This window comes from Cydia amplana, chromosome 1 (genome assembly GCF_948474715.1).
Source record: "Cydia amplana chromosome 1, ilCydAmpl1.1, whole genome shotgun sequence".
In the NCBI taxonomy this organism is placed as follows: Eukaryota; Metazoa; Arthropoda; class Insecta; order Lepidoptera; family Tortricidae; genus Cydia; species Cydia amplana.
In genome coordinates, this window is record NC_086069.1 from 592,005 (window position 1) to 615,314 (window position 23,310).

At 36.7% G+C, this 23,310-nt stretch overlaps 1 protein-coding gene across 1 annotated transcript in view; it reads right to left on the bottom strand.

Moving 5' to 3' along the window:
- LOC134654766 (dystrophin, isoforms A/C/F/G/H-like) overlaps nucleotides 1-23,310 on the bottom strand; it is a 141,518-nt gene that overhangs the window by 91,092 nt on the left and 27,116 nt on the right. The window lies entirely within an intron of this gene.

Sequence of the window (23,310 nt, forward strand, 5' to 3'; positions counted from 1 at the left end):
TGGCATAAGGAGTTTCTGGCCGAATTACAGGAACGGATTAAGTGGAAGGTCGACACAAAACAACTTCAAGTTAACGACGTGGTTGTCGTTAAAGAGACAAACGTCCCTCCAATGAAATGGAGAATGGGTCGAATAGTTAAGTTGTACCCCGGACAAGACAACGTATCCAGAGTGGCGGATGTTAGCACGGCACGTGGCCAGAGGCGGCTGGTAGCTATGTATTATGGGTGTCCACTCACAATAAAAAACAAAAACTAAACCTACACATTCAATTAACCGCCGCAAAGTACCTAGATGTCGGTTTCCGTCCACCCGGTCATTGAACTCTCTCATAGATTTTCGGTATTACGAATATCTTGACGACCGATAGACGCCAACTGCAGTTCATTTTACTAGTGATGGGTAGGACATCAATTTAAAAAGAGTTTGTATGAGTACCTCATGTTCTAAAATGAGGTGTTACAATGTCTTACTTCAAATGAGGTGAGGTACTAGCATATTTTCAGCGTCGACTATTCCATTAATTCCAACGGCGACAAAAATATTTAATGTATATACATATTTATGTATTCATCACTTCCTTTATAAATAAATAAATAGTAACATTTAATTGGAGTGCAATTCTGGAGGTTAAGAATAGAACTTTTAGGAGAAAGATAAATTTAGAATCAAGTAAAATGAATAGAGGAGTGAAGTAAGACATTTTTGCGGTACGAAGTACTGCGACAAATTAACAAAATGAGTGGTACAAATGAGGTGCCTCACGAGTGAGCGACTCAACACTACATTTTACAAATGGATATAATGTTTTTATTTAAATTTTATGGAAAGATGTACTAAATTGTTAACACAACTGTTTCGGTCCAAACAAACTCACCGCACAGCCGTCACCCGCGCCCGCGCCAAACACAAAACGTATAGGTAACACGAAAAACAAAATAAGCTAGTTACTTTTATCACTTTCACACAACACAACCACGGTGTTTTTACTTATTGATCTGATTTAAAAAATATACAAGTTTTTGCTTTTGACTAACATTGCTACGAAAGTTCAAGGTCGTCCATAATTTAACTCGAGTACTCGATTTTGTAAACTTTTTCACATTCTCACGTTAAATTCATTCATTTTTAAACACCTCGCAACAAACAAATTATGTGCTTTAACTGTTTAAACTCTTGTTTCATTATTTAGAATGAAAAAAAGACAAAATTGCATTCCCGCACATACTTTAAAATTGACTAAGGTTTGTTTAGAAACAAGTGACAACAATATCAACATGGCGCGCGGGATGCGCGCGCAGATCAACCGGGCTCGGAGCGCCGCACAGATTTTGCCTCTTTCCTCATAGAAAATATTCTGTTTCACGCGCGGAGTTGTATCGAAGCTTCTCTTTCGCTCTTATTGAATTTCCTATTGATCGAATGTACTAAATCTTTTTCCATAGGAGCGCAATCCAAAGCGCTCCGCTTCGCGCGTTACCTTTGATTTCTATGAAATTATAGGAGTACGCCGTGTAGGTAGTGGTGAGCTGTCTATAAACTTAAGTATAATGAATAAAGGTTATTATTTAATTGGTATTGAGTTTTTTACGATCGATCTTAAATAGTAATATATTAAATAAGTACCATAATTTCATTTTGATTATTTATGGGAGTGCACCGCACAAGCGCTCCTTAAGGCGGGCCGCGCCTGCACGTGGCATAATACGAAGAGCAGTTCATCGTCTATGTCCACTACCCAAACCGGAAGAAGCTTTCTTCGTCCTCGAGGCTCTACCTCCTCGAGGGGGGGGGGAGTATTTTAGCGCCTCCATGGTGCTACCTTCATGCGGTGCTGGCCGCTGATCGCCGTACTAATTTTGAATTGAGTTTTCTTGACATTGACTAGATATATATGATTTTGTTCTTTCTGTATGAGATTATTGATTTTTTTACACAGAAGATTTTTTTAATTTTTTAACTTATGTGGCAAGTCAGTGCTAAGAATTGTCTCATCTATCGGTAAATCCATATGATGAAAATCTACTTAAAGGTTGACGCAAACAATCCTTTATTATGTCAATACGGAATAAATTTCAGGCCCATATTCTCATTATGTGATTTTTGCATAAATATTAACAGTCACAGTACGCCCGGGCCCGCGCCGGCAGAGGTTTAAACACGTATAAGTGGTTCAAGCGAAGGCACGGAGAACTAAATAGAACCGTTTTCCCCCGAAGGGTAAAAAACGGATATTTAGGTTCCTGCCGAAGCTTGAACCACCGCTAAGGGCCTTGCCGGCTTATATGGTACCGAGGTGAAAGCAGCCGAGTGCTGGCAACCGGGCGGTATTATTACTTGAGTGGCGCGATAAATGTCGCTACTAGTTGATGAATTCGCTTGATTATGTTTGAGTTAGGGCTTGCAATCCGGATATCCGGATATCCGTCCAATTTAATATCCGTATTTAGATTAAGTAATACTACAAATTTTAAGAAAACTATCTTAAAAACTTTGAAATGTATAATAGTATTCACGTTTTCGGTTGATTTTATTTATTTCGATACATTTTTTACGTTATAAAAACTGTTTATTGAAATATTACTCCTTGATTGCCGACTCTTCGTCGATATTCTTATGCAGATCGACCTAGCTCCGTAAAAGTAAATTTGAGCGTACTTTGTACCGTGTTCTTGTCAAATATGATTTGCTGTTATTATTGTTAGCGTCCGAATACTTACGTTATTAACAAAGGGCGAACATAACTAGAACGAGTCCAACGGAGGAGGACTTCGGTTGATATTGAACTGCCGAACGAAATGCAGTAGGGTTTAGCAGACGATAAAGAAGGTTTTAGCATTTTGTATTTGAATAAATCTGTAATGAAAACCTTGATTGACTTTAAATGCAATGTAAAATCTCAACAAGAAGAGACTGGTCCTAACACTTAGAAGATATTCGATTCTCTAAATATTATCAAAACCCCTATCAAGAATTGAATTTCGCAGCGCAGACTGCCAATATTAAATTGAGGGTTGAAGTATTGCCATAACCTAGTAAATTATTACTAACTAGCGACCCGCCCCGGCTTCGCACGGGTAACAAATTATACATAAACCCTCCTCTTGAATCACTCTATCCATTTAAAAAAAACCGCATCAAAATCCGTTGCATAATTTTAAAGATCTAAGCATACATACAGACAGACAGACAGACAGCGGGAAGCGCCTTTGTTTTATACTATGTAGTGGTATAGTTTGTATCACCTGTTCGAAAAACCATATCTAATCTAGTCAGGCAATTAAAGGTTGTGTATGAAATCTTTGCCGAAATTCATTTTTAGTTTTTGGAGAGTATAATTTAATTTTGCCATTACGTGGCAAATCAACACAATAATTCGTAGGTACTAACTTAACTAACCTAATTTCACGCGCGGTTACACCAGCTGTATGTTTGCACTTGCACATCAACTTTAAATCATCGGCGAAAAGGTAGAACGCCATAAATAGCTTAATACTTGCTGGTACGCAGCCTTGTGTACGTAATAGTAGTTTATGTGACTGCTACATAATGAGAGGCATTAAAATACGAGTGTGGGTTTAAGAAACGAACGGTAGTGAGTTTCTTAATAGGATCACACGAGTGTTTTAATACCTAATTATGTACAGTTACATACACTACTTTATCTAAACACATACTCAAAACGAATTAAAAGATCAAATGGCGGTGAATGAAAATTTTTTCAAGCATGTCACGCATCCGTAGTTTTTTTAAATTACTAGACAAAAGAATGAACTCCCTAATCTCATGTCACTCGAGATCAAATATCGTGCGGTTTATAATAAAAAAACATACTAAATTGACGTTTCGTATCGATAACTATTTTAATACCTATATGGATACTAGAATAGAGACCCACTTGAGTATTGACTGCTGTTCCAAATTTAAACTCATAACCTTACAACAATCTATAACATTATGTACATTAAAGTACAAATTTTCCTACTACCACAGATAAGAAAGTTCTCATAGTAAAATTAGTTGTAATAAAGCTGGTCATTTCCTACGGTTTCTGAACGCATTATAGAGCACTAATGACATGTGTGTAGATAAAATTGTATTTTTATTAAATTCATCTGGGTTTTATGAAATAAAAAGTAAGTATTCGAATTATCCATTTTATCCGGATATCCGGATACTAAAATAATAAATATTCCAAATATCCGGATACGAAAAATGGGCGGATATCGCAAGCCCTAGTCTGAGTTACAAGGGTGTTATCTCGTAAGTGGTTCAAGCGAAGGCACGGAGACCTAAATAATTGGTTTCAGTCATCGCGTCCCGTTTGATACTTTGTCAGATGATAGTTTTGGTGCTATTGTTAATTAAAAAACACATCTGGATCACATGAACATATATTAGATTTTATTTATTTATTTATTTGCTTGATATGCTCATGTGACCAGCTGACGGTGATTCCACCGCGATACAACCGGCTGACGAGTTTTTTTATTAACAATAGCACCTAAACTATCATCTGACAAAGTATCAAGCGGGAGGCGATGACTGAAAAAAAAATATTTTTTACATGTTCATGTGACCAGCTGACGGTGATTCCACCGCGATACAACCGGCTGACGATTATTTTTATTAACAATAGCACCTAAACTATCATCTGACAAAGTATCAAGCGGGAGGCGATGACTGAAAAAAAAAAATTTTTTTACATGTTCATGTGACCAGCTGACGGTGATTCCACCGCGATACAACCGGCTGACGATTTTTTTTATTAACAATAGCACCTAAACTATCATCTGACAAAGTATCAAGCGGGAGGCGATGACTGAAAAAAAAAATTTTTTTTACATGTTCATGTGACCAGCTGACGGTGATTCCACCGCGATACAACCGGCTGACGATGTTTTTTATTAACAATAGCACCTAAACTATCATCTGACAAAGTATCAAGCGGGAGACGATGACTGAAAAAAAATTTTTTTTTTACATGTTCATGTGACCAGCTGACGGTGTTTCCACCGCGATACAACCGGCTGACGATTTTTTTTATTAACAATAGCATCTAAACTATCATCTGGCAAAGTATCAAACGGGAGGCGATGACTGAAAATATTTTTTTTTTTACGTGTTTCGGTGGCTGCCATTCCTCAACCCACCAACGGAGCGGCAGCTGACGTCCACGAGGATTCATCATACGTAGCCGTTAACCACTATAGGAGTTATCGCCTGGGAGGCGATTGGTCATGGAAACCTGTTCGTGGCTCGCGGTCTATTAAGAAAACATGAGTGCAGGTATTAAGTGATGAAGAAGGATTACATTTTTCAAGTTGTCTAATAGGTATGTTCTCACTGCTCAGGTGAAAAATGTTGTGTACTACACGAGATCAAAGTTATTTACATCTCGTGCGCTTTTGAGTCCCTTACTACGCTCAAGATATAATAAGATAGAATCTTTCGCTTGCACGGGACTCAAAATAAGCACTCGAAGAAATATCAAACTTTGATCACTTGTTGTACAAATAACTATTGTTTGTAAAAAAAATCTTAATCGATAAATAATCAGCACAACTCCACCCGGAAAACATAGCAGAATAATGCATAGCGTTATTCTTCATCTCCGAAGATAAATATTTAATTTTATTAGCATCCAAATGTCCCGTTATTACTTCGCGAAGAACCGAGAAGGTTTAATAAAGGCCAAGAAAATTATTACCGACTTGTAATGGGTTTTGGATGGAGTTGGAAAATTCCCCATTCTTTGACAATATCACAAGACCATTTCCATTGAATGTCACTGCCTTACATTATGTCTGTGAAAGAGATAACATACGTTTTAGTACGAGTACACGGCTATTCCATTTCAGCAGATGTTTCCCGGAGATTACTATCGATATCGTATTTGTTTTAGGGTTCCCGCGCCTCAAAAGAACAAACGGAACCCTTAAAGGATCACTGGTGTGTCTGTCCGTCTGTCACAGTCTATTTGTTCCGAAACTACTGGACCAATTAATTAAGGGGATATTTGGTACTCAATAATATATGGAAGTCTGTGACCCAAAGACGAGCATGTCACGTACATATACAAATGAATTTTAAAATTGTCCTATAATATTTATATCAAATGAAAGAGCTCGTTGTGAGAATCTTTTATAATTTTAAGATAATTTAGTTTATGACTTATTTAAGAAAATAGGCAAAAAAAATGACTGTGAATGAACCACTTTAGAACGTGAAATTTATAAAGGTATATATATATATCTCTACTTGGAAAATAATATCACTATTGATGCTAGTAACTTTTATAGCTATATGTGGCTATATTATGTAAGAATGCATCAGGTTTGGTTCCAACTACGTAGTTTTATGTTTCTAATCGTCATAAAATCGCCACTGAACAGACGGTTCAAGTGTTTTGACATTCGATGAGCTCAAAGTCATAAATTTGTGTATTTTGGCGAGCGATTTCATTTCTATTATTGGTGCACACTCTTAAAACTACATCCTAAAATGCATCAAGCACACATTGGGAGATTTTGGGGTCGTAATCCTGAATGTTACAAATGTGTTAAGATGGTCATACTAAATAAATTTCCCCATGAGAGTAATCCAAAAATCATGAAAAAAAAAGTCTAATGTACGCCCTTGTGGGCCCGAAGTAGACGGGTTTTTTTTTTCACGAGATTCATATCAGCCCATAGGCAACCTTGTTCAGTATGACCATCTTTTGACTTTCGAGACCACGACTCCAAAATAACCCAGTTAAGTTCAGCCAGTAGGTATTTGAGATTACAATACATTTCCCTCATGACTGAAGTTTTCTTTTATCATCGGTGCATACTTTTAGAGTCCACCCTACGCATTAGGCACAGACAGTAGGTGTTCAGGGGGCGTAGTCAAGGGGTTCCTTTTGTGTTCTCCACTAGGCTTTTAGGGGATGTTTGAAAGCTTTTTGTTTTATTTGTGTTTGTTTCCTTTAGTCCCTAATTGTATTTTGCCAAAAATGTGTCGAGTAACCGTTAAAAGACAACATTATACGCAATGCCGTTGGTCACACAGCATGCAGAATCTGAATTACTCTTACCTTACTTCTAACCTGTAGTAAACGGTTTTTTTTTTTGTCAAAGGAATAACCTTTTTTTTAATTTGGATGTTTACCTAAATGAAATTTTGATAACGGACAGCAACCCGACTGCAACTTGTATGGGAACTGCACGCCGACGTTACAGTTGTCGTGCAGTCGGCGTGCAGTTGCCATACAAATTTCAGTCGAGTTGCATGGGCCCTAAGATCAATGATAATGGAGGTTTAGCATTAAGTCTGCTATTAGAGTCCATCTAAGCTAACTTTGCATCGTCTTGAACCGAAAAAGTAAGGAAGTATCATTATAAACGTCATATTTTAATAGAAATTTGATATACGCTGATATTGCCTAACTTTGTCATTGCAAATACCATGCAGTTAGCTAGATCCTAATAAATTTAAAACAAAAGTAATCGCCGACTCAAGATTGTTTCTAAAGTACAAACCAACACTCTTAACTGTCCATCGGTGGACCTTACGCCTTTTGTAATAAAGTTTACCGATGGATAGTTAACAGTGTGGGCGATCGTACCTTTCGGTAGAAAGTACGTGTATTTCTCTGTGGTAACATATTGTACCATCGGTCACTGTCACTACTCCTACGTCTCACCGCCTCAGAATGTCTTTCGACTCGCAGACGGAATGTCACCTGATGAGCTCAGGTGATAGAACGGACAGCCTTGAAAACCATATCGATCGGAAACATATACGTCTTCAAGGGGTAATAAAAATTGTTAACTGTCTATGACAGTTATGATTAAACCTGATTTTGGTGTTACTGTTTCTAGTGACATGAAGTTTTTCTGTCTGCCGGTTGTGATAATCGAGTGGTGGTGATGTGACTGCAATAATCGTGTGGACCCTTCAAGCATTTTCATAATCAAAAATGTCACGCACACGCCAATGTCATAGATCCAACCTACCTAACATTAACCTCATTTGACAGAATATTACTTTAACAGCGTACGCCAACACTTCTAATTGTTATTGGCGTTGTATGCACGACAACTCACGACGTATTTTAAGATTTTTACCGTTCCAAGAGCTAATATCATTTTTTTTATATATTTAAAAGAAAGGCTGGTATAATATTTAAACGATCAGCAAAACAAATCTAAACTTCAAACTAATTCAACAGCAAAACAGTATTCTGCAATGCAAATCAGAATGTTTTTATAGGACGATTTTTTTGGGGACGATTAAAAACATCGCTAAGCAAAATAAAGGCTTTGAAACAATTATGGATTAATCACATCGACTTCATACAACAATAGACATATCAGCCGGCTCTCGATAGCTTGTTTTGGTTGTCCCAGCCCAATAAGCACAACCAACCGGCGTCTACAAACGCCGGCAACCACTTTACTGATGACCCGAAACCTTAACTTCACTTGAACACAACACTCACTCGTTGCTATATGCTTACACCTTACACTAGAATAACACTAAAAGCTCTGATATGTGGTTATAGGCCTCGTGTTTCCCCGGGCGGCGTGCGGCCGGCTGGGCGGGCGGGCGGCGACTGCCGCCCCGGCCCCCCCCGCCCGCGCCCGCGGGAAATGGGTTAACGATCACGCTTGCGATAATGCGTCTTGATTTGTGGCTAGGTGACAATAGGGGATTGTTTTTGAAAAAGGTAAATAGACGAGAATTAATTGGTGTAGTCATTAGTTTCAGTGGGACCTAAATAGGTAGGTTAGTGGTTGCTTTATAGCCACTTTGGTCTAGCTTTGGTGGCCTTGCTTGCTATGTCGGTGGTTCTGGATTTAATCTCGGAAAAGTATTTATGTTACGTGTAATTCCTTCTTCACTTATAGGTGTGCAACATTTATTTATGTGCCTATGCTTTACATATATCGTCATCTAGTAATGATGTTTTGTTTATTTAGGACCGAATGATTGAATGAGCGCTCTTAAAATTTAGGTAGGTATACCTCCAAAGAAATCAATGTAAAGTGAAAAGTTTTATTGGGAAAATATTTCATTACATATGTTCTAGAAATTAGAAACATGAGAGCGGAAAGTCGGTTCCAATAATGTACAGTAGGTACAGTCAGCATCAGCAGTAGCGGATCAAACAACACACGAATAAGTATCTGGAATACTTTTACAAGTAGAGATGTATCTCTACAGTTCGCGATCAAAAGTGTATCCACACTCTGTTCTACATTCAGGGACATATATTATCTCTTTTTATTAAGCTATTATAGAATGGTACTTACTTACTACTACTATACTTCCGACGCGTAGTCTGATCCGTTACTTTCGAGGTTGACTGTACATAATCCATTTAAAATCGATATTGTATGTTATTGGAATGCCTCGTACTGTGGCAAGTCGAGATGTTTTCATATAATTTACCGCTACTGCCTGACGGCGGCGGGCGCACCGATAGGAATGTCGGATTTCAGTTCCCAGTTTCATTTTTCTTGCAATACCTTTCGGTTAAACTTGGAGCGAGAGATACGTATTATGACTTTAAGATGGATATATCGAATCTTCGGTAATTTATAAGAACAAACTATTTGAAAAAGAAAATTAACATTAATGTAGTTGAGTTATGAGCTTCATAAATTGTTAGTATACGAGTATATAATCATTGGCACCCACCTCAGTTATTTTCTCGGTTATTACCTTCTTTTATTTATTTAGTTTAACAAGCAATTGTGTACACATTAGAGTAATTTATTTGGAATTTCATATACACGGAAAACATTAAAGAACTTACGATCAAGACACAATAGTTTTTGCATTGTTATATTTGACTTATATCTGACTTTATCGACATTACACCATTCAACTCGCCGACTCACTGGCTATCGAACTTCGATATTTCTTGCCAGTTTCTTTCATCAAAACTTGCAACAATACTTTAGCTTTACCTGATAATTATTTGCCCGTAAGCGGAGACTTTTAATCTCTTCGGAGCTCGGGATTCCACAATAGCTATCGTAATGTTATTGTAGTCAGAAGTTAGTTAAGTTGTATTAATACTTCTTTAATAATTAAAATCTTGACAGATAAAAGTCTATCAGAAACGTTCAAAATGCACATTATAAATAACAATATCGCATAAACGTCTAGAACAAAAAGTAATTTATTTAATTAATCATAATTAATCATAGGCCAACACAGTGTACAAACTGCGAACTTACGGCATTCTCTACCAGTCAACATTAGGCAAAGCATTAATCATCATCTTCCTCGCGTTGTTCCGGCATTTTGCCACGGCTCATGGGAGCCTGCATGGGGTCCGCTTGGCAACGAATCCCTGAAATTTGCGTGGGCACTAGTACAATGTATAAGTTTAAAATATTTAAATACAAGATGCATATCTAATGGTGTTGGCATCTTGACAGACCGCCTTCAAAGTACGGTTACGGCTTTAAAAATGTACGTAATGGCGCAAAGAAAGTTGGTGCACAGTTTCAAAACGTCCCACGACATCAGTTAAAAAGTTATGATAAACAACCGGGTCCGGGGGACGCAATAATGTGGAAATAGAGATAAATTATTTATACAACCTTTGACTTGAATTTTCCATACTTGTTACACGGTTACAGTCATTGATAATAGCATTAAGGTTAAGTTTAAAGGCTCATTTAGACGGCGCGCGAACTCGTATACGATTTTAGTTACATTGCGGACCATTGAAGTTAGGTACATCAATTTTGCCGACAAATCAAATGACGCAATGTAATGAAACTCGCTTGCGAGTTCTCGCACCGTCGAAATGAGCCCTTACATTTTGTATAAGTGTAGATACAAAACAAAAATATAAACAGGCTTAACAATTTTCCTAAACTACCCGTAATGTCATTAACAAAAAGACAAAAGCTCGTAAACTGCATTTCTTTCTAATTAATATTGAGACCGATTTTAGAACAAAAATAAAACTTATGTGTTCCTATTGTAATCTAAACCAAATGAGTTGAGAATCAGTTTATATGTAAAATTTACATTCGACAGTCGTTGATCCTCTGTACGATTTTTGCACCATTATTGTAAATTTGACAAATAAATACATAGATAAATATATAGCCCAGAATGTAGTTACATTTCCTAACCCCAAAGAGGCGTAGCTACAGTATGTTTCAGTTACAGAAGTGTACTAAGTATATTTATGAGATTCAATGTATTTACGGTTGTCCGTCCTCGGGGCGATGTGACCGAGGTCGTGATCGTTACGACCCATATGCCGATAGTTATAACCGACTTTCCCCCATAGTACCCTTACCATGAGTTTACCGCGATCGCAGTTGCTGGTGACAGCAACTCGCCCGAAATGATATTCTGAAGGAACCTGGATAAGGTTGGTTGCACAAGTCAATTTAAATATTTATCGATTTCATTGTTTCAGTTGTTGTGGTCAGATGGCAGTCGCTTTCGTACAAACTAGTGCCCACGCCAATTCCTGGGATTAGTTGACAAGCGGACCCCAGGCTCCCATGAGCCGTGGCAAAATGCCGGGATAACGCGAGGAAGATGATGAGATTATGATTGGTTCAGTTGTGGAAAGTTGAGACAAAGAAGAAGTATATCGACTACGCCCGCGGCAAACTCGTGGTAAGGGTCCAGGGGTCCCATCGAACTCCGATCCGGAAAGCCATATGAGGGCAATAATAGGAAAAGTAGCCAAGTAAATTAGATTCTTGCAACCCTCGGTACAGTCAGCACACGGAAGTTGAGCGAAAGAAGCGCCTAAAATAATGTATGTCAATACGTTTGGACTGAAATTTTCAAGATGAGATTTTGAGTTTCGATTTGTGTTTTTCACGAAATTGTGAACGTAGTTATACTCAGTGACATCAAAATGATATTTGAATCATATGATTTATTGTTATCGCGCGTCTCGTCCGCGCCATGTAAGAGCAAATTGCACGATAACTAAACATCATTCTGATGTCAGTGTTCGAATTGGCCCGTACGATACAGTTTTTTGATCTTGATGTATTGGAAATATCATCAGCAATTTAACGTATCAATTGTAGATTTTATCCCATTTCAATAAAGTATAGTTAATAAACCCATGACATGCTACAAGTTTCCCAGTTTAGTATGAGTACTAACAGCATTTGACCGATAGTAGACCTTATGTTATAGCAAGAAGAGTCACGAGCGGTCAGCAATTGTGACGAGTATGGTGCTCGTGCGGGCGCGGCCGGGCGCGCCGTCTGGGCCATTAGCAGTGTTTGTATTGCGGCCACTCGGTAACTTACAGCGCTTGACCTAACCATGGCTGTTAGGCTGCCTGTCCATTGGAGCGGAGCGACGCAGCTGAGCGGTGAGTGATGTAAAAATCTACCAATAGCGCAAAGAAAAGCGGACATTTAATGCAATTATATTAGGGTGGATTTATATCTCGCTCACCGCTCCGCTGCCATGTTCTGCTCCAGTTAACAGGCAGCCTTATAAGGAAATATCTATATTACGAATTGTGACAGTTTCAAACAAATATTTCCGTTTCAAACAATTATAATATTGTTATGTGTCGGTTTTTGATATTCATTGACAATGACACAATATTTGCGCCTCGTTGACAGCGGACAATAAGTATTTTTTTGGCTTAAAATTTCCACAATTTGACGACAATAATACCTATTTTGGTATCAGCATTATCACAGAAGAATTGAAAACCCAAACCAAATGTATCACGTTAATGCCTCTAAACTCCTGGCAAAATCATCTGAAGATACATTTTAATATTCAATGTAAATCATATTATATGGTTCCCTCTGCGTCTCGGAGCGTAGACGTCTACGCCGTAACCCCTCTACGCCGCGCTCTACGCGCAAACAACCTTATATAAAAGTGTTTAAAGCCTATTTTACGATGACAACTAATTTATGCTACCTCAGGAGCTACGAGGGATTGTTAAGTAATATTATTCACTGCCCTTTCATAAACGTACTTTAAATAACAGTTGTTTAAATTATTTAATCCTGGGTTGAAAAGGTTGAGGCTTAGTGTTAGCCTGCTTTAAGTTAGTTTTCAAATGTTTGAAATGGACCAATTAGGCACAAAGCTGGATAGTTTAAATTAATGAATCCAAACGGAGCGGTATATTAAACGAATTAGGACTAAATAAAGTTTAAATATAGTATGACATAGAATAATTAAGTTTACTATTTATTATAATCTTGACAATATTATGAACGTTTACGTTATATTTATTTACGAGGCATGATGACGTGATACATGACGTGAAATAACTACTTAGATCTTTAAATTTTTTAGTCTACCAGCCACATTCAAACTTTAAGATACGTCAAATATAATATATTGAAACGATATGGGTCGGATATGTCAGTGTCAAACAAGTATCAAAAGTGACGTATTTCTTCGAAGAAACGTCACTTTTGACACTTCTTTGACACGGACATATAAGAGTACTTGTACAAAATTCGGCATCATTTTAATGCCCACCTCTGAATTATAAGAACACTTAAAAGAAAACTATCAAATATCATTTTTTTTTAGTTAAGAGTGGGCGAAATCGCCCTTAGCATCGTAGCGCTCCAAACTTGATATTTTCATATCGTTTTACAGAAAAGCTCAAAGAGCTTTCTCGAGATATTATAATAACATGCGATAACTACATGGAGGTTGCATCCAATATATCATGTTTAAAGGACGATATGGATGCATTGGATGCACATCCATCTTTTATGTATTACGCAATCTATATATATAAATGCAAGTGTCCTGACTGACTGACTGACTGACTGATTCATCAACGCAGAGCCGAAACTACAAAAGCTAGAAAGTTGAAATTTGCACACTAGGTTGAATTTATAAAGTGTACAAGAGATAAGAAGCGATTTTGAAAAATTCAACCCCTAAGGGGGTTAAAAAGGGGATGAAAGGTTGTATGGGGTGCAAGTTTTATTTTAAGCTAGGAATTTGAAACTTTGTAAAAATGTACTACATTAAAAAACAAGGAAACTAATTTCTGCGTTTTCGAAAATTCATCCCCCAAGGTGGTGAAAAAGGGGTTGAAAGTTTGTATGGAGATCAAATATTTTTGTGAGTATTGGACTTGAAACTTTGTATATGGGGATATTATTATAAGACGGGAAAAGTAATTTCAGCGTTTTTGAAAATTCATCCCCTAACAGGGTTAAAAAGGGGTTGAAAGTTTGAATCCATTACAAATGCTTTGAAACTTCTTAGAAAGGCATAATAGCCGATGACAAAAAAAGTAATTGCGACGTTTTAGGTAATTCAACCCCTAAGGGGGTAAAAAAGGGGATGAAACTTAGTCCTGGGGTGCAAATTTTATTTTAAGCTAGGACCTTGAAACTTCGTAAAAAGGTATTAAATTAAAAAACAAGAAAACTAATTTCAGCGTTTTTAAAAATTCATCCCCCAAGGTGGAAAATTGGAAAAAGGGGTTGAAAATTTGTACGGAGATCAAATATTTTTGAGAGTGCGGGACTTGAATCTTTGTATTTGGGGATATTATTAAAATACAGGAAAAGTAATTTCAGCGTTTTGTAAAATTCATCCCCTAACAGGGTTAAACAGGGGTTGAAAGTTTGAATCCATTACAAATGCTTTGAAACTTCTTAGAAAGGCATAATAGCCGATTACAAAAAAAAGTAATTGAAACGTTTTTGGAAATTCAACCCCTAAGGGGGTTAAAAAGGGGATGAAAGTTCGTCATAGGGTGCAAATTTTATTTTAAGCTAGGAACTTGAAACTTTGCAAAAAGGTATTAAATTAAGATACAAGAAAATAAATTTCAGCGTTTTTAAAAATTCATCCCCCAAGGTGGTAAAACATGGGATTGAAAATTTGTACGGATATCAAATATTTTTGAGAGTGCGGGACTTGAATCTTTGTATTTGATGATATTATTAGAAGACAGGACAAGTTATTTCAGTGTTTTGTAAAATTAATCCCCTAACAGGGTTAAAAAGGGGTTGAAAATTTGTATGGAGTTCAAATTTTATTTTAAGCTAGGAACTTGAAACTTCGTAAATAGGTAGTAAGGTAGTAGGTTTTATTAAATAGAGGACATGGATTACATCGAGGATAATTTTATTCAGTTAGGGGCTTGAAACTTCGTAGATTGTGAAAGAAAAGTCTCATGCGTTGTATAATATTAATAATTAAGAAATGATTAACCGTCCTACCGCAATCTCTTGCTGCATAATGTTCTAAGCTAATGTAGAATATATAACCACCAATATACAAATCCACGCGTACGAAGTCGCGGGCAACAGCTAGTAATAGCATAAGTTTCCAGGTTTTGATAAGACCTTGATGGTACTTATCCACCAAAGGTGTCTTTCCGAATAAGTACACTGTAACTTTTCCTATGCAAAATTAGTCTAAAGAATAATTGAACCAAAATAACTTTCAAGGTAAAATAGGCTTCCTCGTATCGCTTACATTTAGGCAAATGGATATGGTTGCTATGCGGTTTTCAAATAATAAAAGCTGTATTACTAAATCATAATTCATAAAACACAATTCTATTCAATACGGCCCGTTTCAAATAACTCTCCTAATTAGGATTCTGATTCGATGCCCGTCTTATTGTAATCGAGCTTTTGTGGAGTTCCGCGTAAAAAGTCCCCGTAACCTCGCTCTGATGTGATTATGGCTTGTAATCCAATTAGGGGAGCTTTGCGATTAGAATGTAAATTGTCGCCCGCTGTGTCGCTTCTAGCTCAATATGATTACTTTTTTATGGGAGTTATTTCTTTAAGGTACAAAGACCATTAGAGATATCGAAGCGGTCAAGGTACGTATTCATAAATATCTGAACAAAACCCTATTATCGAAACTTCAAAGTTTATTTAGAGTATCTTGGCCGCTCTGATATAACTTATAGAGACTGACCTTTTTATTTAATGCAAGTTTAAATACCCACAGTTATGGATGTAAAAATCTTCAGCGCCACCTAGTGTGATATTTGGTGAACTTTTTTGTATAAAGTAAGTCCCTACTCTAAGGAGGACGCGACCAACATCAAACGGCGTTTATCTTGTATAAAAATAACTAAAACAAACAACTTCCAAAGACATCGTGACAAAATGAATAGACAAATAGTAACTTTTCTTAGGAAAACTCCGTCTTTGCCAGTTTTTGTTTTCTAATAATAACTTTCAAAGGGCATTTTAATTACTAGTCCAATCAAGTGTCGCATGCAGCGCCTCGAGGCTGTAACGCCAGAATAGCCTAACTCAATTTATCTACCAAGCAAAATCCTACCATAGATTTCTTTGAATAGAGTATATATCAGCTTTCAAGTGTGCAATAGCTCAAGAGTGCATCAATAATGCTATAAAGACTTAACTCCATCAACGTTCCAATATTAAATCAACCTCATCACAATAGATACACGGCACTAAATAGCTTAGCGGTAATGTGGTGTCGATCCCGTGACACGAGATAAAGAAAATTGTATTTAATGACGTAAAGTGCAGGGTTTGTTTTAGAACGGGGGGTGTTTAATGGGGCCAGGTCCGCCGGGAGGACGAAATTGATTCAATTTATTCAGAGCCGAGGAAGAGGGATTATTTGTCCATACTTTAGGTAAACTGATGAAAGTATTACCTAGATAGATCTTAGAGCTGATTCATTAAATAGCATGTAGATATACTTTGTATTAATTAGATCAATTAAATGTAGAGATTTCTTATCGGAAATCAAATAAAATTAAGTATGTTGCGAAAAATAGGATCAAATGTGTTTCTATTTTTAATAAAATTTTGATTCTTTTTCACATCCATTCACAAAACGCCCTTTTCAATGACACTTCGATATTTATTTAAAATATGAAACTACAAGCAGTTCTAACATAGAGATTTAAATAAGCACACTTCTTACTTCTCTATACATATAGATATATACCTACACAGTAGATATATATTTTTATTTTGCTTATAAATAATTAAAATGGCAACGGACGATTAGGCGCGCCTTTTAAAACCCCACTTCAATTACTTATCTTTAAAAGGGTTTAATTTTGCTTTTAAATCTCTTTTTTTAAAGCATTTTTGTAGTCAGTAGGTATTTTAACCCCATAGCAATGCTCTGCGAGGCGAATGTGTTGGTAATCTGTGTAAGTTTCCATCAATGTTTTCTAAAATACAGCCCATCTTTTGTGCGAATTTAGTTTTAATCTCACATGAAAAAATGTTCAGCAAAACCTGCATTTTTACAAATATCTAAATCTTAAGTGTCTTGTCAAAGCAATCCGTAGCCAATGTTGATCTACAGGAAATACTCGTTATTACTCGTGTCTTGGCTTTAATAAGAAGACATAAATTTTGCGGTGCGAGGGTGGAGGAGGGGGAGGTTCTTAATAAACAAATGAAGGGCGCGACGAAAGACCATAATTTATTGACATTGCATTTTTACACAATTTTATGGTGGGTTTATTTGGACCAGGAGGAAAATCGAGCTAGAAATTTTGTTAGAAAGGCCTTTTCATTTTCGAAATACATAACTTGGTTAATGAAAATACAGATTTTGTTACAAAAACAAATTAATTTGAGCAATGTTCAGTTGTTCAAGCACAAGAGTTTGATAAAAGGATCCAAGTAGGTATGTACCTATATATATATTTGTTAGATTTGACAGGCGTTTATAAATAAAGACAAATGTTATTAAAATGTGTGGGCGAGATGAACATAAGTAATCAATAACAGATTAGAACAGGTTTTTTAAAGTTTATAAAAGCCTCTAATGACTAGTGTTATTTATACACACAATTACTTCGTAAGAGTATTTTCAAAGACTGACCTAAATACTAACTGTAAGGTTTATTATTATTAAAGGGGTGGGACGCCATTTTGCATTGCGAGGTGTCAAACAATAGACACAGGCACAAAGCCGCGTAAAACGCGGACCGGACATCTGGACGATGATATGTCGTTTCTATTGATTTGCTGCGAGTTGTAGGTGACGATCAACATTAAATAGGTATCAATTAATACTAATCTTGGCGAGGATTTGAAAGTACGAAACAGAAAAACATGACATTGAGCAATCCGGGCTTTTAATTATTTGTAGCGTTATTCTGAGTTGAAACTACACTTGGTCAACCAGATCTTGACAGTAGAAAAAGGCGGTGTCGCGACGAACGCGATCCTCAACAAAATAGCAGTAGGAGGAAGAAGACGTTTTTCCCAACGGAACAATGTTCGCGTGGCGGGAAGTAAGTTGCATAGAAAGAAAGAAGACCTGCGGGTTTAAATCGGTGAGTGTTAGAAATGTAGTTCACCAGTAATTGGATTAGAGAGAAGGGATAATTAAGAATGAAGAATGAGAATTAGAATAGAAACAGCCAAGAATAAGCCAAATGGTTGTGAGTGGACAGGGTCGGGCTATGAGGGGAGTTGTGGAGGCCCGCGGTGGAGGAAGAATCTCCGCCAAACAATCAGAATAGAAAGTACATTGTATTAGAATCTGAATCAGAGTATAAATCTTGAAATCACTTCATCTCTCACTCTGTAGTATTGTGTTGTGTATTTTCAGAGATATCTTGTCGTTATGTCTCGTTAGAACTCGGGCACGGTTTGATATTAAGGTAATAAATAATATTACTTTGGTTGTTAACCTTGCATATGTATAGACGTGACGACAGGCGGCAAATTTGAAAAATGTAGGCGCGAAGGGATATCGTCCCATAGAAAATTTGAATTTCGTGCCTTTTTTTACTGACAAGATTTGGTTGATTGGTAACTTTTGCATGAGCTCATCCGTCGCGTGATCAGAGGTAAGGTTTGATATAATATGGACGGCACAGAGTCCAGATCTTAGATTTCGAGTGGATGTTTCATAATAGCCGATTTTCGTAGATTTAACCTGTAAATAAAACACTTGGTAACTTTTGCATGAGGCCATCCATCGCGTGTATCAGAGGGAAGGTTTGATATATTATGGTGCGGCGCAGGGTCCAGAGGTGGGATTTTGAGTGGATCTCTCATAATGGCCGATTTGGGCAGATTTAACCCTTCGTGCCCGAGGGAGGTAGGTACGCAAGTTAATTTAACTGTTTTTGCTACTTGTCTAACAGAAGGACCGTAATTGTCCGACATTACTTTACACATCACTTGAGTCCGCCTACGCTAACTCTACAACGACTTTGACAGTACAAAGTGTAGTATTGTCGTTATAAACATCATATTTTTATAAAATAATTTGACGTTTGTGATAATATTTCCTTGACACACCTTCAAAGAAAGAAGTGTTCCCGATTTTTTAAATCTTAACTTTAAACTTTCTAAAATTGATTTTCCGTTACGTTTCGTTTTTCATCTCGGTCGTCTCAAAACTGACACAACAATATTGAATAAGTAAATATGTTTATTTTTTTTAAACGTCCGAGTACGTTTCCGGTCAAATATCGAACTATAATTTATGTTGTAAACAGAAAATGGAAAAAATGCCTTGATCGTATCCATCCAAGGCTTCAAGTCTCACAAAGTCACCCGTGCCCGGACCAGACAGAGACTTAGCCCAAGTGCCTAGATTGTACGTTTAACAATCCCTTCTATCCCTCCCCAAACTACGCAATTTTACTTGATTTCTAAAAGTACGAGTATTCTAAAAATTATTTTTGCTGAAGTAGTTTAAGCGTTTAAAAATATCTTTATTATTATAAACATGTATTTAAAACACTTTAAAGTAACGTAATACGATTATATTATTTCCTCGTAATTTTTCATTTACGTTAAAAATTGTTAATACTGTATTAATATATCAGACATATTTGAACCTTAAGATACGTCAAATATTAGATATAGAAACGATATGGATCGGATATTTCAGTGTCAAACAAATGTCAAGAGTGAAAAAGTGACGTTTTTGTTTGAAGAAACGTCACTTTTGACACTTGTTTGACACTGACATATCCGATCCATATCGTTTCTATGGCTTAAATTTAACGTATCTTAAAATTCGAATATGGCTGTATTTATATGTATTAAAATAAACACATTTCGATTATCCGAACTTATTCTCAGCCCCAATTACTTAGTTCAGATAATTACTAAGATCCTTGCTTAGTATATTTGGGAAAAAAAATAACGTGTTCTTTTATTTGTTACTTTTACTTGCTTTTTATTGCTATTGTTATGCCCATTACTAAACAGAATGCCATTTCCCAACTCATTCCAGTAATTAATTAACAACACTTAAAAATTCCAATCCCATCCAGACACTCATTAATTAAAGGCCAAGATGAAGCCATTTGCATTCACAACAGCACATTTTACTTTTCTGAGGATTAGCGAAATTTCCATACGTTACACCTTCAAACTATTTTAAACCTAAACTTGGTGAGTTTAAGGTAGAATTCAGGTTGTGGAGAACTGCAAAGGGCTCTCGAGTAAGGACAGCGTAATGAGGGTGGGTAAGATTGGACGCAGACTACCTCTATCAGACTTCGCACAGTTTTAGTAACAGCATTCACGAACACAACTAAGTACTGTGTAGATTACTGTAGATACATTATTATGTAGATGGAACTCGTCGCCTTATCAAGGGGTTGTAAAGCAAAAAAAAAACCGTAGGTGCTCTTTAGATAGTTCATTGGTTTGACATGTGTCTCTAATGTGTATAATAATATAAATTTGCTTCCTACACCATTGAATACTATAATTTTCCATAATTACCCATAGAACCAATAATTAAATAATAATTACCCGGTAGAGAAGCGTGGGCGGGGCAGGTTCAGGCGTAAATGGCGAAATGACTTTAACACCATCCGTTACAACTGGCCGAAAGAAGCGCAAAATCGGGAAATATGGAGAACCAGGGGAGAGGCCTTTACCCAGCAGTGGAACACTCAAATAGGCTATTATAAAAACCGAGTGTACTAAACTCCAGAGCCAGAGATATTCCAATATCGAATATTATAATCATGATTTGATATAGGTATAGGTGCTTAATTGAAACGCAACTTAAGTAAAACGGTAACTAAATTCGTACAATAAGTAAGCGCACCACCGTATGGTGACCGCGGCGGGCTATAAGCTCCATCTAGCAGTATTTAGAGATCTGTGATTGGAGAACTATACGCTCTGAGAATTTGAAGAAAAACGTATCTTGAGTATTGAAGTAGACTCTTGTCGAGTCGAGAGCGAACGAGGGGTCTTTCGGGTTCTTTTACATGCGAAGTTAATGCTTACGTGCACAAAATAGACACGTGAATTCACAAACATCTATCAATAACACTTTCTGTCATAAAGAAAAGTTATTAATTTTAATGACAAATTCTTGAGTGTGGATCGTTTCCGCTAAACTACATCATCATTCTCTTGTCCTATTCACTTGGGGTCGGCGCAGCATGTCTTTCTTTTCCATACCTCTCTGTCACCCGTCATCTCATCATCACTTGCGTTCGTTTCATATCATCTCTCACACAGTCCATCCACCTTTCCCTCGGTTTTCCTCTCCTTGTACTTCCCTCCACATTCATTCGTAATACCTTTCTCGTCACATGACTTTCCTCCCTCCGCATCACATGTCCGTACCACGCTAGGCGCTTAGCGCTTACTTTTTCTGTTACTGTCGCTAAATTACATCTTTTTTTTACCTATATATATATTTATATATTTTTTAAGAATTTTTTTTAAACCACGTACACACCGGCGTCTATTTTGTCGCCTGTTCGTGCCGCGTGAGTTATTGTTATTTTATTCATGTGTTCGAAGCTCACAGGTAATTTGGAACAGGGATCGAAACGCAATAGGTTTTGATTGTTGTGCGATAAGCCCCGAAGGTGGCATTCCTACTTCAACAATCTGATCTTGTTTATACATTGCTCTCAGTTCATCTCACCCGAATGATGTGGTTTAAATAAGACCTTGAATAAGTAAGACCTTGTATTGAGAGTTAGTTTTATTATAAAACTCGCAAGGCAATATAAAGCACACAGTAAATAAATAAAAATAAAAATTGTAACATACTAAACTTAGTAAACGCAAACTATAAACCGCAAATAGCAAATGTATGAACTCGCAATAAACACTAATAATTTTTTTAAGTCCCAATGTGATTGCAGCCACAATTTATCCGTAATGACCTTACATACCTAAATAAATGGTATTCATCCCTACAATATTATATAAACCCATTTTCTCTCCACGTAATAGAATCATCAACTTCAAAGTAATAACATTCCTCGAGCCTGTTACGAATATTATAATATTATACAAGAACAATATGTTACAATTAAGTTTATTAGCATATCATAAAGGTTCCGAGTGAACATCACGTACTTATAATATATATCGGAATGTATTATAGCGGCTTCGATAACTTTAGCTAACAATAACACTAATTTTAGAGTACTTACCTGCCAGTATAGTTAGTTACCAAAGAGTGTTGATAAAAGAAGAGGTGTGTATAAAAAAATCGTGCTTAATATTTGACTGCTAATGTTGAGTGCGAGTGCGACCTACAGATCTACTATATACGAGATTGCCTTTCAAAAGTGCGACCGAAATCGGAATGATGTCATGTGTTATTCGAAGTATTGAATTCCGAAATAATAGAATAGAATAGAATAGAATCTCATTTAATCAAGTAGGATTGTGTGTAATATGTGATGTGATGACAAAAAAAAGTATATTCTAAGATATAACCGCCCACCGTATCTATTATCTGAACACAGCTTTTCGTATTTATTTATTTTTCGATGTAGCGCGGGCTAAATCACGAGTTCTTGAGAAATCAGAGTTATTAGAATATAATATAACACAAATTTATCAATACAACAATAGGTGTCGAGCCACGTGGAGTGTCTCAAAACCAACAAAAGCACTTCGAACCTTGAACAATAATCCCACGCCACGTTCAAAGTATGTATTGTATATGCCTCTGTGACCTATAAGGAAAATCGGAATTCTGACATCCATTTATTGATGTTTCCCCGTTGTAAAGCTTTCGTTTTCAATAGTGTTCGTGCACATAAATAGAGCTACCTACTAAATCAAAGGATATTTTTGTAATATCTGACAGTTTGCAGATTGCCGAGTGAGAAAATTGCCGGTAAAGGATAAGTAGCTGTATTTCGTTAAAAACAAAGACTCATTCGATTTATAAGAATTCTAAGACAAATTCGTGCCGCGAATTCGCTATGCTGGTCCATAAACTATACGATAACTATAATTGTTAAAATGTTACTTGTAACAACTTGGCTACCCCTAAACATATAGCGCCATCTATTTCTGCTGTCAAATTTGGTATTCTTTGGTAAAACAGATTGAT